The sequence below is a fragment of the Rattus rattus genome, chromosome 4 (assembly GCF_011064425.1).
Source record: "Rattus rattus isolate New Zealand chromosome 4, Rrattus_CSIRO_v1, whole genome shotgun sequence".
NCBI classification, from domain to species: Eukaryota; Metazoa; Chordata; class Mammalia; order Rodentia; family Muridae; genus Rattus; species Rattus rattus.
This window is the reverse complement of record NC_046157.1, coordinates 28,348,824-28,370,177: the sequence shown is the minus strand read 5'-3', so window position 1 is coordinate 28,370,177 and position 21,354 is coordinate 28,348,824. Positions and strand designations below refer to the sequence as shown.

Here is a 21,354-nt window from a genome sequence, read left to right as displayed (position 1 = left end):
TGAGGCCAGTATAACCGTGTACAAAAAGGACCAAGACCTTTCCTGATGTCACCTGACCTCTATTAGACAGCCTCTCGAGAGGGCTGGTCCTGCGCTACTAAAGCAGTTACTAGCTCTACTTGTCTCCATACATTCCTTAACTTTAATAAAAAGCTTCATATTCGGATCTTCAGTTACACCAGCTACATTCCATGTGTGCAGTGGCCATGTGCAGCTTGTGACGACCTTAATGAACAGCACACAGAACATTCCTGTATTGCAGAGAGCTCTATTTTTGATGGCGATATTGTGATAGGGTGAACAGAACAAAAACGTATGCACCCAAACGTGGCTCTAATGATGACACTCTCAGGTTTGGGGAAGTTGACCGTGATAGCTTGACATTCTATGTTTAAAAGTCGAATAGTTATCCTTTACAACCCTTAAACAACAAAACAAATAATCGGTTACTACTGGGATGCACCATAGCTTTGATAGTAAACTCTTTTACAAGAAGAAATTAAGGTAACAAAACTCCTTCCACCAGTCTCACAGATAACGCCAGCTATTCCACTTCACGTAAAGCCTCCAAAAGTATCAAGATGAAGGACCCGATCACACTGAAAAACGCCAAAGCAGAAAAGTAAATTCAGGAGGCCTCATTCTCTAGAAGGTTTTCTGGACAAGTGAGCCATGGAAGAGACCACTCTAAAGAAATGTTTTCCCTGTGTGGTCAGTATGAAACCTGCCTGGGTGCCTGCAGCTGTGAATGGTGATGGTCACCGTGGGACAGGAAGAGTTCCAAAGGAGATCTGCAGACTGGATCCCAGTATCCAGCAGTGTAAGACACACCTGGGGGCTCTTGTGCAGTAACTTATTTTTTCTGCACAATCGATAGGCTAGTCTTCAAAGACTATAGTTTTATATATTCATGTTTTCTCTACACACCAAGACACCAAACCACCGCACTGTGCATATTTTCGTCATTTTATCTCCTCCCCTCTCCCTCTTCTTTCAATATTCTTTCCCCTCCCCCATTTTTCGCGCATGATTTATCTCTCAAGAAAGTAAAGGGTCATATGCCTCGTGACTTTTCTATAAAATATGCTCAATTACCACTTATCTATTGCCTGCTACAGATCAAATAAGACTCAAAAATAGATTATGATCTTTGAAAACCATATCAGGTGTTATGTCATTATATCTGAGGAGGTAAATTTTCTATTGGAACTCCAAGGAGCATTTACTCACAAAACTAGAAAGTTATCAGACTGACCAACATATGTGAAGACTAATAATCTATCTTCCCTGATGTAAAATGATGCACAAACTACCAATGACAAGAATCTAAGACAGAAAAATGACAGTGTATGTTACAGTTTAAGACAAAACAAAGTTAAATTGGGAGTTTGGGGGATATAAGTTTGTCCTCATATATTAATGGAAGACAAAAAATGACCCCAAATTTAATACTAATGTTAAAAATTTAATTTCATACTTCATGTAAAATTCATAAATGTTCATAACTGTCAAAAGGTTCCCTCCTTCTTGATTGAATTTCAGTCTGCTATGTGATTTTACAAGATGTATTCATCTACATAGATTTACTTTTGCTCAGTTGAAAATGTTATGTATTGATACGTGCCCTTTCCACCCGAGTAATAGTCACCTTATATGTCTGTAAGTTGTTTTTTATACGAAATGCAAAGAATTAAGTAGAATAGTTTTGCACAGGATTTAAAACATTTGCGTGGAATATTCTAGGTTCAATACACAAATATGTGGCAAAGGATATAAAACTGTAAAGGCCAAATAATTCAGGACATTAAAACCCAGCGGTGGGCGCTCACACCAAGTGAGAGGCGGGAGGAGTAATGTGTGGCCATGCCTAATCTTTGCTTTGTGATGCCAAAAGTGTCAATCTCCAAGGCCCTAATTGTAATTTAATTGTAACTGAAAAGGCTAGTTCACCTAATTTAAATTTACATAATGTTCTGGGGCAGTGGTTTTCAACATTTAGAGATGATTCTGGTTCCTAGGAGAATTCTTTTCCCCAGAAAGCTCAAAACAAGTTTCAAGGAGTGTCTGGTTCCAAAGAAGTCCACATGTATGACTCCTCTGGGTTGATTACCCATGGATTGGGGGTTGGGGGATGAGTAAAGAAAATTCTCTTTGAATTATCTTCAGAAAGTTTAAGCCAAACATAAGCTGAAGCCAGGAGTAAAGAAAATGTTAAAAATGTAAAATGAAAAAAGGTCTAAGTTGATAAAGATGTATGACTAGAGATACTAGTTCTTTTAAGGTCCCCTGCTTGGACCTTTATAATAATTTCTCCATTCACTGCTGTGTGTGTGTGTGTGTGTGTATATAATATAAAATAATGGGCCCTGTTATAATTCATCTATGATGTATATAATGTACTTAGATCATTATCCACACTTTATAATTCCTTTTAAAAATGTCCATGGAGAGGTTACTGCAATGGGACAGAAGTCCCCGCTCTGAGTAAGTGCTTTGATGTCAGGCATCAGGTAGGGAAAGGTGTGCCTAGTTTGCATCTGTGTCAACCCAGCTCTACGGGGTACCCAGAGGCACCCATACTCACACATGGCAGTTTTCCTGAAGGGCTGGTTTTCTTTGTGTATAAATAACTTAAACTGTTCTTTGTACATATATCCATTTCCCCATTAACTTTTTCTTGGATGTTTTAAAAGAAACAAAACAGATGCTCTTCTTGGCCTTGCATTTCTTCTAGCTCAGTAACACAAACAAGAATATACTGAGAACAGAAAAGAGAAAAAGAATCTGTGTGTATTTTCAGGGCTAATACCCGAGACCTCCCTGAAATGTCCTGTCTGTGGCATACCAGGCCGTGTCCTGGAGGAATGCTGGACCATTCCAACTTGAGGACTGCCTGCCTGAGGGCAAGTGTGAGAGGCACTGTCAAAGCGAATCCCTGAACCCACACTACAGGGGAAAAATACTGTTACCCTGCACTTATTAGAAGAAAGAGGAGATTTCAGAAACTAGGAAACTTACCCCAAATCACACAGCCGCTAGCCTCTGAGTGAGTCCGTGCCATTCCACAGTCCACGTACTCTAACCACTAAATTATACTACCTTTAGGTGTTTCCCACTTGCTGTTTCCCCTTGAAGGCTGGGCTCATTCAGGATTTTGCAGGCTGGTTTAGGCTTTGCTTTGGAAGGACATAAGTTGGGCTTGATTTGCACTCTGAGTCTCTCACAGTGGTGAGGAAAAGCTATTATTATACCCATTTTATGGTGGGGAAGACTGAACTGCTTGCCAGCTGAGGTATCTGGCTGGGTTAACAACAGAAGTTTGCCTGCCAGTCTTCCCTCTGAACTAACTCAAAGTTCAGGCCACCTTACTGGCCAAGCCGGCTTTTCTGCATATGGATTAACACTGGGTGACAAAGAGTGCCACGAACTTTGCTAAGAGGGAACAATAATAATTCAGTAAGGAAGGGAAAAGAAATAAGTCATCATAACTCGCAAAATCGGTTTCTCTGAGGACTGTGACTAGAAAAGGGAGTGCTTATTCATCACAGATGAATCAGAAAATTAGAATGTGTCACTGCACTGATGACAGAGCCCAGGAATTCAGATGAACTCCAGTTCCAAACTGATCTCGCTGGCCGAGAAGGGTAAAGGCGTGACCTCTTAGGCAGGCTTCTTAGTCTCTTCCGGTAGTCTTTCTCAAAGTTAGGTGGGTCTGTAGTTCTGTTTCATATGGGTAGCGACAATTTTTAAATGTTTATGTTTAAATATATATATTTAAATGTCTTCTAGTGTTGTAGAAATATCGTATTTAGTCACTGTATGTGGGAGTCTTCGCAAACATGAGGCTGAGTAGTACTTTGACTTCCGGGATTTCCAAAGGCTGGGGAGCTACTGGAATTCCAGATACTCATGCCCCTCGGAACGAGTGCCAGCTCCACAGACGCTTGTCAATTGATAATCCATCTTTGCATTGGATGCAAGATGTTTTTATGTGACAGAGTCAGGAAGTGTTATACTAGACTTAATGGCATTTTGTGTACTCTGCATTAGGGAGTTTTTAATTCTCCAGATTTTTTTTTTATTAACCTAAACATGGGGAAAGGTTTGTGAGTTAAAGACAGGGCATGAGTGCAGACAGATTCTTTGCAACACCATGTTGGGCCCTTTGCTTAAGTATTTTCATTTCCTTTGTTCAATGGGAGAAAATAAAAAATTCCTGTGCTCAAGTTGGCCTTATGAGACCATATTATTTTGTATCCATCTCAAGAAATAAAAGAATCATAAACGTTATGACATAAGCTGTGAACAACATTTCCTTTAAACCTCAGATGATGGGATAGGCTAATAACCAATGGAGAGAGGATGTAGGAACCAAAGTTCAGTAATTAGGCATGGCATGGCCTATGTATTAGCCTTTGCCAAGATACAATTAAACACCTGCCCCACCCTGTCCACCTCTCCTGACTCTTCATGATGCTCACAGGATCAGAGAAAATACAAGAAAGCAAATGAAGTGAGAGCAGCATCTCTGTGAGTGGTGGCAGAGGCTACATTTATATTTAAGGTGGGTTCTAATTTAATTATAATTTATTTTGTGTGTGAATCTCATACATATATGGAAGGAAACATGACCATATCCACCCCAGTTCCTCCCTCTTCTGCCCTCCCTAGAAGATTTTAGGAGCATTCAATGATGTAATTCCATTTTTCCTTTTTCCTATAGCAAATTGAGGTGTGTGTAGGTAGGTGAATATGTGTGTGTGTGTGTGTGTGTGTGTGTGTGTGTGTCCTTAAAAAGTCTGACACTGTTACTATGTGGCCTATCAATTAAAGGCAACAATACTGCTCTAGTCTACCATTAATGTCATTTGCTACAGAGATTGTTGCCATCACACAAATACTCCAAAACTTCTCAATATAGAAACACAGAGAAGAACAGTGCTTGGTTCGGTGGATCATAGAATGAATATGAGCACAGCCAAGGCACAGATAAGTATCCGAATCCATGGGAACAGAGGGTGACCATCTCTCCAAAGGCTCCCTCAAATGGTTAAAATACAAAGAAAAAAACTAGGACCCACATAGCAAAAGACAGAAAGTAATCAGGTATTTAGGCCCACTGACTGGTTAAGCTGTGGGGACAACATAAGCAAGGTCTGTGTTTTAAAGACTTAGGAGCAGTGTTCTGTAATACAGACTGCAAAGTGTGACTTTCATCCTTGTCACGACTAACTATTTGCTTAAGTGCATCCAAGGCCTTTCACAATCTGGCCCAAGCCCATCTCTGTTTTCCTCTCCGCTGTTTCTTTATATACTGTGACAGACTATTATGTTTCTCCCTGCGCATGCCCAGGACATCCGTGTCTCCAAGCCTTTGCTGACAGTTCACACTTGGATCTCCCAAACCTTGCTAAGTGTGTTAAACACAGCACGACACTCCAATGTTTGTTGAATAAATGTCATCTGTCTATTTTAGGAGACAAAGATGATAGAAAAAAGTTGTCAAATCAGTAAATAAATAGCAGTAGAAAGAGAGGTCAAGGGAAAGTTAATTTTAGTGTGTTTTAGGAGTGGGGGCAAGAGGAGCTTTACGATCAGGAGTGCTGCTGTTCTTTATTCCTGGGTCTAGCCAAGGCTATGAGTCAGTTACTTTTTTGGGAATGAGTTTAAACCTCAAGGTTAAATGAGCACAAATGCTCTGTCCATCAGGATATAAGGAAAAGTTGGGGCTATTTCCACACCAGCACAGTGGAATTAAAATATGCAGTGCCTGTGTCAGAAGCATCATATATGACAGAACTTTTAAAAATAGTCCTGCTTGCCACAGAAGGAGCTATGGAAATAAAAGTAACTGTTAAAAAATAGGGATAATTTAGGGAAGAAAGCCGAGTTGCATCTTCACAGTTTTCTCACTGGAAGAGTCAGTACGTGGAGGAGCAGGATTGGCATTTCTGTCCTTGGGCAAAATATATCAAATAGGTGAGTGAAGAATTTAAGGCTTCAAGAAGAACACCCTAAATATGCTGGTCGTAAATAATCAAATAGATTGCTACGAGCAGTTATGAAATTTCTTTCTTCACAGCTCTTTAAAAATAGGAAATATCCTCATCTATTTTGGATTGCAGAAATGCAAGTCTGCCTCCAGCCAGGGGGTGAATTGAATAACCTCTCGAGCTCTACTTAGCTCAAGATGACAACAAAATCTTATAAAATGCTGACCCTACAAATAACACAGACCCATAATACAGTTTAATAAAATACATCCTAAACTTAAAGGGGAATTAGGCAACACAGATAGTAAGTTATTAAAATAAAAATAGTATATGGGATACTTAGGTATTGGTTCAATTTACCAAGTGCCTCTGACACAAGTAAAACAGAGGGAAAATGTACTATAATCTACTACAGTTCTGGCATAATGGTTAGCTACAGACCAACAATATTCTAACAATTCATTCTTACATCTAAGAAGGTTAGCTGAATATTTCATAAGTCTGGAATTGAATGTGCATTATTAACTAAATTTTCAATTAAAAAAGGTGGAAGAAAAGTCCAGAACATAACATAAAAACTCAGTATTATTACTCCCAAATCCAACTTCAACAATATCAGGAGGACCAGTGACCAGCTCCTATAAATGAGGAAATGGGCCCCATATGCTTAAGAATCCACATGCCCTGATCGACTCCTGGGGCTCTCCTGGGTGGGAGCAGTCAATGACTGTTTTCTATTTACCTTGGAGCTCTGGAGCTCGGCAGAGGTGTCCGTCACCCACAGCACAGGTTCAAATGAATGCCTCTGGTGACCGTGTCAGGGCCAATCTCATTTAAAAAGCAGTTTGCTACATTTCTTAAACAGACGATGAGCCTATTCTATCTACGGGTCAGAATAGCAGCTTAGTGAACCATTGCCCAGTTCTTTAACAAAACACTAACATGCTGCAATCAACAGGCAGGCAGAGAGCAAAAGCTCCAGGAAGGTCAACACACACACACACACACACACACACACACACACACACACACACACACACACACGTTAGTGCACAGTTATAGAAGAAAGCTATTTCTAAAGATGAGCTTTGACTATTCAAACTTTGGAGTTGTAGTGACTTTCGTTAGGAACACCCAAACCTAGACACCCAGCCCCCAAAGTCAGTTTCGATGTAACTTAAGAAAGATACGGTTACAAAAACAGACTGAGAGAGAAAGAACTGTAGTTTTTTCCAAATCCATTATTTTCATAAGAACAGGAATCAAAGAGACAAACTATGCCAATTTCTTCATAGCTGACTTGTCACAGGCAATTGAGCTAGTCCCCACTAATGACTTCTTGAGGTTGTTTATTACTGTGATCAGGAGCTGGGAGGAGAGAGGTCTAAGACCTCTCAAAAGAGATATTTTGTTCAGTATCACCATAGCAAATAAAGTCAGCATAAAGCTAACTCGGACAGCTTACAAGCATGATGGCGGATGCATGTAGCCACTGCTTGGGAGGTTTCAAACGCCAGGAATGAACTGAACAGCACAGGGTCGAGCCTGCCTACCAGCAGCCTGGAATCTGAGAAGCTGGGCACAACAGGCTTGATGCAGGCTGTTAGATTCATAAAGCTCACTCTCTGCCTCCCGCCCTCCACCCGTTCTGATCTCCACAGCCACATTCTCATCACCAAGCAGCTGTAGAAAAATGACCAAATGTACAGGGATTGTTTCTCTGTGGACATCCCCAGTCAATTCTAGTCTCTATATCACAGTTTGCACTCAGTAATTGTTCTAATACTTCCTCTTAGGGGAATTTGCATTTTCTCAACTGTCTGTACAAGATCCAAATTTAGTTTTTTTCATAGGTAATGAAAGAGGTATAAGGCCCCCCTCCAGTACACCTACCCCCCATGTGTATGTGGGGTGAAACTAGGCTCTCTGCTGCACTCTTCAAAATTTCAATTTGTTAACTGGTTCACTTCAAAAAGGCCAATTTGCTCCTTGCTTAATTTCAAGTAAAAAAAAAAAATCTAGATGAGACACATATATATGTTCTCCTCTCAATATTATAAGCATTTTTGGGATTTTCTGTTCAGATACTTTATAAACATGAGAGCAATTTATTCAGAAAAAGGAAAGCACCGATGGTTTCTGTTGAAAGTTCGGCAGCGTATCTCTCCTTCCTCACCCCTATTGGTCCCGAGCTGTTTGCTAGCATAAGTGCAGGAAGACTATAATCTCCTCTACCCCAGAAACACATGGCCTTAGACTCCCCTTGTAAGTGTCTGGGTTCTTGCAGTCGGTCACCTGTTAAGGATGGTGGAGTTGTGAATGTTTCTCTCTGCCCCTCAGCCTCGCACTTCCTGAAGGGACTAGACTATATAGATGACTATATAGACTATATAGTGACCTAGTGGATCCTCAGACCAAACCAGAGCTGAGCTGATATCCGCTAACTGGGAACCCACGACAGACTCTGAAAATATAAAGATTTTACCCGCAGTTTCAGGAAGAAATTGTTGCTTCTAAAGTGAGGTCTAAACAAGTAAGGTAAACCATAAGAAACTGAGTCTTAAGTGTTAGCAGAGGTGAATTTCTAAATGTACCAGTTTGCCAAGGCTGTCTCACACCCTGAACTCATTTTCACCATTTGACAGTGGCTACTACCAGTCCCTTCAAGGGAAGTCCATTTGTCTCGGCCCAATGAAGCCCAAATGATTCACTACACAAAAAGGTTTCATTCTCATCTTCATCAATTCGCACCCTAGACTGAAGCACCCTAGCCTTCCTTTAATCTTGGTTTCTCCCTGGGAAGTGACCCTCCCACCCCTGCACTGAGCTAACTGCTCCTACACTGAGCATTACAAGAGCCAGAGCAGTGAGGTCAGAGGGTTGGACCATGTCTGTGGGCAAGCATTGCCTTGGTGAAGGGTGGTTCTACACGTACAAAAAACAGCCAGGGGACTGAGAACCTTCACAAAATAGCATTTATTCAAAGGTGAGGAAATAATTGAGAAAAAACATTTTCTTGTCATTCACTCAGTCTCTTGCCCTGTCCACTCTAAGTACCAGATAATACACAGTAAATGCTGAGGGAGAGAGAACACCAGAAAGGTATTGTGCTTTAGTGGGAACTCCTTCCCTATTCCCAAGCAGTGTCAGGAAGAGTGCTGCATAAAGAAGGACAGAACTCGTCTCGTTTTTCCACTTCAAGGAACAGACTCATGTTTTTCCACATTTGTTCTTGCCAAAGTGAATGCCGCTAAAATTCTTATGATAACTGTTTTCTAACTTTTCAGAAAAGGAGCAAAAAGCTGAACATGATGATGGTGGGAGACTTAATGGAGTCTGCCTGTCAGCATGATGGAACGGAAAAAGCTTTCACAGAACATGTCCACACACCCCAGAACAACCACCTTTAACATATGTCTAGGGGAGGGAGAGTGGCTTTTGCCATGGCAAAAGAAAGGAACGTCATTAATTTAGACAGTAAGTGTAAGGTCTGTTAAAAAATCTCTGAGGATAAATCACAGAAATGCACTGTGGACAGACACAGGGAGGCAAGCAGGTTCTAGCTCGTGGAGGAAACTATTCAGAGGAACCAGCAGACTTGAAAATCTCTCATCTCTGCAACTGGCAAGAAGAATTCTATGCTAACTCCCTCAATTCTACTAAGTACAGGGCTTCAGAGTTATAAAAATTTAGACATAAATAGAGAAGAAAATGGTCTTTTCTGAATGTCCTATCTGAGGCAAACTATCAGATTTCACCCTTGTCCAAACTGGTTAATTTTGGTACCACTGGGCAGAGAGGATGCCAATGTGTCGTGACCTTTCAACCTCTCCCACTGCAAATGACTTATGTATACACTATTAAATGTGCACACATTTCTTCCTGTAGTGGACATGGTACAAGAAGAAACATAATCTAATATTTAAAATTATTGTTGAAGTATCTTAAATCCTGTTTTGAAACCATGGGCCTTATCAAAGTTCTACAACACACTATCTGGCCATGTTCTTCGAGCGGCCTTAGGCAAAGCTGCCAATAGAGGGTTGTATGGGAGAAGTTGGTGTCAAAGCAAAGCCCAGATTTGAGCAAGGCATGATTCACTTTTATCCACACGGGTTAGAAGTGTCATGTTGACAGGTTACCTATATTAAGCTCTTATGAATGGCTCTCCAGACATGGCTAGAGCTTGTTTTCCTGTTCCAATAGGATTGTACTCTGACTATGATTACAAATACCCTCTTGCAAGTTTCCAGGGTCTTTGGGACTCAATAAAGCACACCTCTCAGTATCTCTCTGGATTCGTCACCTATCACTCTAATGCAAAATTATTCCAACTGACAATAAAATATGAAGGGAGACAGGATGAGGAATGTGAATGGAACTTAAAAAGAACACAATTTAAAAATTAGTGACTTTATGTTTTTATTAAACTCAACTCTCAAAACTAAGTCTGCTAACGTTTCCGAACTTACTTTGAAGGTTCATCTCAGACAAAGGGGAAGGTGGGAAGTATCTTTCAGATGGCACTGTACATCCGTTATCCGTTCATTAGCTTAGCAGATGCTTGTTCACAGCCTGGTGCAGCCTAGGCTGCCACTCAGACTGCAGTCCTCCCATGCTATCCTGCCATGGAGCCTCTCCCAGTCTGTTCTGGGGAGGCCTGTGCCTCTGCTCTTCGTTTGATGATCTACTTTAGAGGGTGATGGTGACTGTGCCACCTGACACAGGCCACCCCTTTGTCATCTTTATTTGCTCTTCTCATGTGCTCTATGACATGGATGACTTCGTTCTTTGTGGCCTGCAGTATCTGCTCAGCTAACATGTCCTGCTTCCAATTCTCTTTCTTTCTCAAATCGACATGAAAATATTCTAAAGTCTACAGAAAGCCTTTTAACTTTTTGACATGGATCTTCACAACTTGGTCCGAATTTCTTTCTCTTTGAACGACTAATAGGACTCAGTCCCTAAGAAGCACATCTGAAATTATAGGCAAACTTCAAATCACTGGTTTCCCTAATCGTCTCCTAGTCTTCCAGACAGAAGTGGCTGAGCATTCGCCAGTGGACCATAACCTCAAATGATCTCCGGGCCTAATGAATAACACATTCCTGCGCTCCTTTGCAAGGAGACACCTCCTTCAGTATCTTTAGTGCTTTCTAAACTGAATCTTTAGTACCACCGAGGCAGACAGTACGCACAATGCTACACTAGTGGACTAGCTTTCCCCCTCACATGTCTTACTAACAGCAAAAGAGAATTTAATGTGTGGACAGAGCACCACTGTTTGTCTTGCTTCTTTTCAGACGTTTTCATCTCATATAAACAGTAGTGGTGGAATTATAAATACCATTATTCCTCTTCATGGCAATAGTCTTATTATCTTTCATAAACAGAAGTGAACAAATACGTACATGACACCAATCAATCCCTTTTTTAAAAAATGCAGGTTTTATATTCCTAAACAGTGGTAGAAGAATTTAATGAATTCACCATGTAGTTTACTTGTTTATTTTTTGAATGTTAATGAAGTAAAACCAAATTATCGCTTAAGTTCTTCCAGGCTTACATTATCCATTAACACTGTCCATGCCAACATGGGGCCTGGAGGCGGTGGATCCAGGAGCAACAGTTCCAAGTTCCCCGAGTCAGCGAACCAGGCACTCGGCGGCCGGGGCAGCAGTATGTCAAGATGCTGGCATGGAGATTTCCTTGTGTGAGGCAGGTAGGAACAATCTGCTAGCAGTGAGAAGAAGCTATTTGAGGGCATTAAGTGAAAAGGCTAAGGACATTAAACCTGGAAGTGGTCTGAAGAGAGACTACAGAAGGGGGCAGCGACTACCTCGCCTGTCTTCACACTGGACTCCCTTCTTCCGAGCACTCTTGCTGTTTTTGTCTTCTACTGCTTCACACCCTTTGTCTCTCTGTTCCTCACATTTTTTGTCCTACCTATTTATAACAAGTAATGGGAATAATTTAAGAGGGATTGAAGCAAAAAGAAAAGAACTGAGAGACTTATGATAATATACTGCACACACACACACATATATAACCTATATTTGATTGATGAAGAGGCAGAAACTGGGACTTTTGAGATTTAAAAAATTCATGGTATGTCTGGTCATATTAATCTCCAGACCAGCTGGGTTTTAGCATTGCTAGAGAAGCTATAACAGGATCAGGAGTAGGAAAAAAAAAGAGAAAAAATGGAATTCTATAAGGATTCATATTTGGAGTGAAAGGAGGACCTCTTTAGAAATGCCTATTCAAATTCCCCCAAAGGTTTTTTAACTTATATATATAGACAGCATCAAGAGAAAAGGCTTAGCAATTCTCTCCTAGGCTTTAGGAAACTACTGAACCCTACATCTTATGCTCATTTCCATTCACTCAAGAAAGTAGGATAACTGGGGCATGGTATCTCACAGTGAAGAACATGGTTGGTTACTTTGCTAGGATGACATATGGAGACAGGGCCCATAGGGACAGAGCTGTCCTTAAAAATACAAACCAGGTTGATCTGAATGTACAGGATAGACAAGATTAGCTGTACAGTGTCATCTGCAAAGCATATAAAAGCATTCTCTAACCAAGCACTAACTTCTGGGTACAGGATGCTGGGGAGAAAATGCAATATGATCAGATGGGTGTGGTGTTACCAGCTGTAATCCTATCAATACTGAGGCTGGGGCAGTGATGTTGTTAGTTTGAGGTAGCCTGACCTACATCGTAAAAACATGTTTCAAAATACCCTACAAAACTCAAATCAATAGTAAGCTTGTGGGAGTTCTTGTTTTTGGAACTTAGGTAGGGAAAGGTGACTGAACCATTCGACCTCTGATGTTGATAGATATAAGGAAGCAGAGAGAGAGAAGCAGCACAGAGTGGGAGTCTTAAGGATAGTACTACATTTGCCTCTTGTGAAGATGATCCCTTGTCTCATGACACATTCCTATTTCTTCTTCCCTTTCATCCACAGCGCTCTTCCCTTTAGGTTAACATCCTTTGATAATGGCGGTGAGCACGGCTGATGCTACAGTTTGGATCATGAGTCTCTCCCAAAGGCTCATGTGAAAGGCTTGTTCCTCAGTCTGTGGAACTTTGGAAGTGGCATAGCCTTCAGAAAGGAGGGTCTACCAGAAGGGAGTCTGCCCTACAGGGGTGACCTTGATGAAGATATTAGGACATCAGCTCCTACCTTTCTTTCTTCTGCACCCCTTCTTGACGCAGTCCACAAGTCACACACTTGCCCCATGAAATCCTGTGTCCCCATAGGTCCAAAGCAACAGGCCAATGGGTTATGGATCAAAGACTTCCAAAGCCACGAGGCAGGACAGCTCTTTCCCTAAAGCTGATTATCTCTGGAATTTGTGACAGGCAGGCCAGGCTGACCAACAGAGCTCATAAAATAGTGGTGAGTGGAAAAGAAACCCTGAGCACAGCTATGTTTCCAAATGTGTTCTATGCCCCCTAGCATGATGCTAGCCCACCATTTGTGGCGTCCCTGAAGTCTATGGCAAAACATATGTGAGGCAGGCATAAACTTCCTTACTGGGACATCTCTGGCTTTAAAACAAAACAAAACAAACAAACAACCTCTCTTCTACATGCTCAGCACAGCTTTTGGTTTTCCTTTTTTTTCTCTTAGACTATGAATTTCCATTTTCTTTTCCTCTCTGTCATTAGGGCTAAAGGCCTCCCCAGCCTCCAGTCCTTGTGTTTGTGGTTGCCAGCGTTGCCTTCCTAGTTCCTGAGCTCACACAGACCTGACCCTGTGCTTCTTCCTTATCTCTGTAGTGTGGCCTTTCTCTCTCTCTGCTTCCTGTGTGTTGATGAAATGTGATGTATAGGCTAGCCTCACTCTCCTAGTGCTGTGCCTTCCCCACCACGGTGGACTGTAAGTCCTCTAGAACTCTAAGGTCAATAGGAAAGTATGCCACCAGAACTACTGTTTGGGGCCAAGTTCATCAATGTTTTTTAGTAAACAGAGAAAGGTTTATTTTATTGTAATGGTTGGCCCATGGAAGCACTAGGAGCATGGTGTATACAGCTTTACTCTTTGGTTTCTCTATCTTGGCACTTGTGGGCTTATCCAGCCTTGCCAGTTTCTTCTGCTCTTACTTCGTACATGGATTTCATGACAGTCTGCTTGCATGTGAAGAGTTTCGTGTACAAGCTATGATACGTGTGATAGTCTGTGTTCTTGAGTCTTGAGTACCTTCTCTGGGCAGAGCATACATTCATTACAGATGCTGTACAGAGCTATGCTAAGGATGGCATTTGTCACTGACTGCCCTTCCACTTACCTGTGCTTTGTGGTCACCCTACCCTTTGCTAAGGTGCTCATTGGAATCAAGCCCTAGGGAATGCACAGTCATAAACTCGAATATAATCTGCCAGTCTTTGATCAACTCCCTGATTAAATTATCTGGAGTTGGCAATGCCAAGGTTTCCAAAGTAGTCCTTTTTATAGAGGATGATATGGATGGGCCTTTCTGAAGCCTAACCACATTGAAGGCTAAGGCTTTGATGGGCCAAAATATACCCTGTCATTCCTATTTTGTTTGTCACAGTATTTTATCACAAAAGTATGTTTTCCAGCTGAAACTGGGAATCAGTACTGTGATGGATTAAAAAAATGTCTGAGTTGCTTTTTCAAAAGTTCATTCTTCACTCACTTCTTACTTTTTAAAGTCAAACTCACTGATATGTAATTTATAATCAATAAAGTTCACCCATTTTATTCTTTTACCAATCAATAAGCTTAGACTTCTGGGATGATTAATCTTGTCAACTTGACACCATTAGAATCAACTAAAGAGACAGCCTCTGGGCACATATCTGGGGGTTTCTCAGAGGGCTTTAATGAGGAGGAAATACCCACTAAGTAAGCAGGAGGCCCCATATCATAGGTTGGTCCTGGGATAGATAAAGGGAAAGGAGGCTGAGCACCCGCGTTCTTTGTTCTCTGACTGTGGACACTGTGCCTCAGAGCTGTTTAGCCCCCAGACTTTCCCAGCCAGAATGGACGGTGCTCTCAAGCTGTGAGCCAAAATGTACCCTTCCTTAAGCTGCTTTTGTCAGATTTCTTGCCACAACATTGAGAAAAATAATTAGCACAACTTCTTTGCCCCTCATCTGACATCTTTAAAATAAAGCTTGCAACAAATTCCTTTGTTTCATATGCAAATTCCTTTGGAATCTTTCAGCAGCTTTTCCTATAAAACTCATTGTCTTGTCAAATTAAATACCTTGGTGGCATTTGAAAAATATGCTATGCACAGTCAGGCCCTTTTGATGTCCCATGCTTCCTGTCTATGAACACAAATTTCATACAACAGTATTAGCGATCAGCAAACCAGTTTCCATGCAGAGTCGTAAAACTAGGAACTGTTTTGAGAAGCTATGTTTAAATTGTTCTTTTCTTAAATTCCTAGGTGAAGGTTCTAGTAGGACCTCTTCCCTATTAGTACTTCAGACTGCACTTTGAGAACACATCCACTGCAGATGTGACTAATTGGGGTGAGGTTATACTAGAAGAGGGGGTGGGGGATTAGCCTAATTTAATAAGATCAATGTTTTTATTTAAAAGGGGGGAGTTTGAGCAACTACACACAAAAAGAAATAAGGCAGAGATTGGGCCATGGTTCTCCAGCAAGCACACCAGAAATGACCAGAAAAATCAGCAAAAGCCAAATAGGAGCCAAGGAATCAGTCCTCCTGAAACTGCAAACATGTCTTAAAAAAATCTCTCTCTCTCTCTCTCTCTCTCTCTCTCTCTCTCTCTCTCTCTCTCTCTCTCTCTCACACACACACACACACACACAGGAACACTAAGTTTCTCCACTCATCAAATACCTACTGTCTACTCTGTATCAGTTCTTCTAGAATGTTGAGTGAATGAATAAGGGCTTCACTCTCCTACTGCAAGGGCAACTTATTAAAAGTGAGGAATCAATCAACCAGATGCTGTTGATAGAATGTCTACCATTTACTCATTAAAAACAAATCCCTGAGTAATTACAATAAGCCACACACTATTCTAGGCCCAGAGGATAAAAGTATTGACAGACTAAGTTCTCCATCTTCTAGGAGCTTAAATTCTACAAGAGGAAACAGAAATTAAGCAAGAAAACCTTAATAAACCATGTAACTTTATCTGTGTGTCACACAATACCTTATTACCTAAACCCTTTAAGTCTTGAGAAATGCTCAGCATATTAGCAATACTTAAACATATTCCTAAATCATCATTTTATTATTTCTTTTACATTCTTGCATCTCTACTAAGCTTGTTATATCCTTCAGATCAATGAACTTCAACTATTCTCAAGAGTTTCTGACTAAACACAGTTCCACTGGTGTAAGAGAGCAAACATGTTACTCCATGGTTTCTAGACTAATGACCAGCGTAGTGAGCTTTCAGAGCAAGGGTGGGGTCTGTGCTAGTGAATGAACAGGTTAGAAATGCTTAGACGGGACATCCTGACAGCTGCTTTTCTCCATTAGCCATTGAAACACTCAACACACGTTAAGCAATTCCCAGGTGCTGGGATGATAGGATTGTGTGCAGGGCAGATCTGGCACTGGTCCTCACTATACTTACACTGCATGGGAAAAATATGAACAAGGACATCATGGTTGTTTCCCTTATGACCCTGGTAAGAATTTAGGGAGGGTGATGGGAAGATATGTGGGTTCAGGAATGTGCCCACGAGGACTTTCTGAGGAGAGGTCCTCGAAGAAGTGGTACCTAAACCCTCGGGTGGAGACCGGCATGCATTATTTATTCAAGCTAAGATCCTGAAGCCTTGGGTTTTTCCCTTCTTCATCTCTTTTCACCCACGTACACGCATTTCAAATACTTGAAAGCATTTTTCAAATATCCTAAGAGCACCAAATCTAATCAAAAGTGAAGGACTCTCCAAAGTTAAGGGGCCAAAAATAGAAGGGGAAAAAGCCCTAATCTCACCACTTGTTTTGAAAACACCCCAAAATGATCAGAACACACTATAAACTAAAACATATGAATTAATCACTTGCCAAGTTTCATTTTAAACCCAAAGCCATTTTGAGGTTCATAAACTGAAAAGAATCTCTTCAATTATGAACTTGTCTTTTCTTTCCTTGGCTCTTAGATGGCTGGAAGCATTTACTGTTAGGCTGTTTGGAGAGAAAGGGATCTCACTGGTTGGAAACATGAAACACACATTTTCCAGAACAAAGTTCCATGAGATCAGTCCTTGTTCACAGTTATATTCCTGATAAGTACGAGAATGCCCGGTAGACAGCAGAGGCTCAATAAATAACTCTCCTCTCTGTCTGTCTGTCTGTCTGTCTGACCCCACCGCCATGTGCGGTTTTTGTATTTATGTAGGTATGTTCACTCGTGTCAATTAGAAAGCCAGAGGTAGTTGCTCTTTTCTTCAGTTGCTCTGTACCTCATTTTTGAGCGGAGGTCTCTCAAACCTGAAGTGCATCAGTTGGACTAGGCTGGGCAGCCAAAGAGCTCGAAGAACCAATTTGTCTCCATCTCCTTCCCCAGCTACCTGGCTCTAGGGTTACAGGCATGCACAGGTGAGCCCAGTTTTACATGAACGCTGAGGATTTGACCTCATGCTCTCTCCCCAAACACCCATGGAAAACTAATTAAACCAATATTCTGGGTCTTAAGTGTTCTCTATCTCATTTCTTACTGGAGTTTCATCTCGCTTTATGACAGTGGTTCCCAGTCTGGGGCTATTTTTGTCCTCATCAGGGGACATATGCATTTTTAGCTGTCGAAGTTCAAGAAGTTGCTCCTGACACAAGGACTACTGCTAGACATCTTAAACTGCACACAGCAGCCCTGAGCACCACAGATCCAGCTGCCTCGAGCATCAGCTGGGTCAAGATCACAAAGGCATGCTTCAAACCCTTGTTTGTTGTTTCTGTTGTGTTGTACACTGGAGTCTGTTCTGCCCTGCATTTGGAAGGAAGATGTGTCCGAGAAGAAGCATTCCAGAGGGGCCAACTACTATCTTCCTAACCCAGCAGAACTAATCTCACTCTAAGACATGTTTGGAGAAAATGAGATGTGCTGTTTGTCCCACTAGATCAGCATGTACTTACTGAGGAACTTACATGAAAGACTGTATCCAAAATACCAGCGAATAATTCCTTGCAGAACAGTGCTAACTTCTCTGAGTTTACTAAAGAGTACTTGCAATTTCAGGAACAGTTGACTATTTAGACCGACACTAGTAAGGGAAGGGACTTCCTCCTCATACAGCTTAAGGATGTCTTGTAAGGATCAGCACACCAGGCTATCTTTTATCATGATAAATAGTATCATCCATCCTATCAAACCCCAAGAATGCATCCTCGACCCTGGATTTGCAGTATGTCCTCTGCTGCCTTGCCTGCCCTGCACATCGAAATGTTGGCATCAGATTCCCAATCCAATGGAGAAGCTTGGGGCACAGGGCAGGGCATGTGCCAGTTTCCCTACTATGAGGGCAGCTCCAGCAATCATGGTGTTGTGGCCTGTAACCCAGTTACCATAGAGACTGAATACATTAATGCATTGTAACTGGTAGGGAAGACTCATTTTTAAAAATGTCTTTAAAGACATACAGATAAGATACCCGAGAAGAGACTAAGAGGGAGAAAAGCAGAACGAAGTCCCAGATGATTAGAGATTCTAGGAAACAGAGCCAGCAGAGATTACAACTATAATAAAACGATGGCGAGCTCCCCTCTCATTGTCTGCCTCCGGAAAATTCAAATGTGGGAGGCAGAACACATATTCCAAAGGTATAGGCGTGACCTCAGAAATATGGTAACTCTGTTTTTTATTTCTTTTGTTCTGTTTGTCTGTAAGACAGGGCCCTGCTCCATATCCCTAGCTAGGCTGTTATTTTTCAATGAAGACCAGGTTGACCTTACACTCACATAGATCCACTTGCCTCTGCCTCTTGACTGCTGGGATTAAGGATGTGTGTGCCTGGCCTGGGAATTACCCAATTCTTAGATTCTGTTTCCTTCCCTCAGGGTGGAAATAAGTAGAACAAAGATATCTTTCATCCTATTGCTTAAGACAGGAGTCTCCTTTAAGATCCCCACAGCTTGATACAATTACAGCCAATGGATATGAGGCACCACAGAAAAGAGATCAGAAAACAGAATAGGTAAGTGATGTGGGTGTTGCTCATATACAAACAGACTTATTCCGTAGTTTCCTAAAGCAATGAGTTTCATGTAGACAATTTTGTTGTCCTTACTATTTTGATGTACAGAACTATTACTGAAATCAAGGCAGCCTGGAATATAAGAGGTCAGGAATCAAGTTTCTGAAGTTTCTAAATAGGAAGAAAAACTCAAGCTAGGATGTATGTTGGTGTCACAATGGGTGAGAGTTAATTAGAACAAAAGTATCAGACAAGTTTTTTGATGTCTGGGTCTTGTAATGTTTCATAACACTTCAAAATAATGTGTCTATTCTCCATTGAACATTCACTTCTCCTCTTTTTAAATGCTTCCCAATCTGCATCTGGGCTCTTAGTCTTCCCTTGAACACTAATGATTTTGTTTTTGATATAGTAGACAGTATAACTGGATATCTCCTTCTACATGTCTGAAGCTAATCCATACTCTCCAAACCTTTCCCCCTTTGTTCCCCATGAGAGTAAACAGGGTTAACTATTCACACACTTGTCAAACTGATACACCCTATCTGTTGCTTTTCACTCACCCCCTCAAATAATTACCGCCCCATATATACATGAAAATGTAATGCAATTTTTAGGTAGCTAAAGGCTCTTTTGTGCAGAGAAAGCAAGACTTTCAGTATTGACTTTTTAAACTTACAAATTTTACAAGTCTAGTTTTATTTAAAACTTACCTTTTATGAATATATACACATATTAGTCCATTTCTTAACAATTTTTTTTGTATAAAGTAAGAACAAATGCTTTCAATATGAATGAGGTTTTACTTAGGCAGAAAATCTGGAACCTCAGAGGATTTCAACTGTTAGTCAGAGGCACCAAGGGCACCAATAAACACATCGGCTATTTTTATAGTCACTTGACAGCGAGGGGTTTTAAGTCTATACCTTATTAGGGAAGTTTCCAGCCGTGCCCTCCTGTATGTTTGAGTTCTACTCTTATCTAATTTTATAAATAATTTCCAGAGCTGGTGATGGTGGTCAGTGTGTTGTGTCACCACTAACCCTGTCTCTGGCAATTTCCGGCCTTGCCTTTCTCAGTGTTCCCGCACATCTCTGGAGCACATCAGCCCAGGCTAGCATGGCCTGCCACTATTTCAGTGGGCCATCATATTATGCTCTCTTATTTTCATGTCTCTACACGTGGCACTACTCATCTAGAGGATCCATATTCCCTGACAAACATTTATTGAATGAAAAAGAAAAATAAACACTTTGGATGTTGCTGTTTTGGGCATGAAACAGAAATAGTAGCCTATCAAATGTTTTGAATGAACCTACATAAGAACTCTTATTTTCAAAATTAATTTTGAAGAATCTCAAAATTTTGCCATGGAGAATCATGGGGCCCAGACCACAATATTGTGTTTTGCATTTAATAAAAATTCCTTTCAACTCAATGCTAGAGAGGCTCACCCTTTCCTACAATTCATCTAAAAATATTTATTTAGCACCCCGTGCAGTGGCATAGATGGAGGCACAGGGGATATCTTGGAGTGCAAATAGACAAAAGCCCAGAGAAACAAACAAGCCGAGAAAGCCCTAGATGGTGGGCCTTACCATCCACTGCAAGTGGACATACATCTGTCAGCCAAGCACTTTAAAAGGAGTAAGGGCTATGGAGCAAACGGTGGGCCTCCAGGAACAGGACGATGGCTGCTTGAGTCAGAGTAGCTATGGTCTGAGGGGGAAGAGACTGGGTGCATTTTGCAGGCTGTGTAAGGCCTTGCTTTAAAGTGAAGATTCAGTAAAAGTCTAATGATGATAAACACGATTTATTCATGGAAAACATTTGAGGCAGCAGGAAAAGCAAGTGCAAAGGCCCTGCATTGCAGACACACCCAGGAGTTTGGAGAAAAGGTTCCAGTGCTGACTGAGAAGAGACCGGTCCTGGGGCACTGGTGTGGAACTGATAGGAGTTCTGGCCTCATCTTGCCTTTTCTTTCACTTGAGATAAGCCTCCCACCCCTGAGAGACTTGTGAGCAGAGGACTGGCAGGAGCTGACTGTGTCTGCCGTGCACACTGCTGAGCAGTTTCCCTTAGAAATAACCTGTTTATGTTAAGGGCAGAAGGAGGAAATGTAGTTAGGGAACTCCAGAAATATTCTGCGTAAGAAATAAAGGTAGTTGGAGTGAGTACAGTGACTGGGTGAGTGG

General features: G+C 41.3%; 1 protein-coding gene across 1 annotated transcript in view; it reads right to left on the bottom strand.

Moving 5' to 3' along the window:
• Positions 1-21,354, bottom strand: part of Zbtb20 (zinc finger and BTB domain containing 20) — a 257,502-nt gene that overhangs the window by 159,032 nt on the left and 77,116 nt on the right. The gene's annotated exons all lie outside the window — the stretch shown is intronic.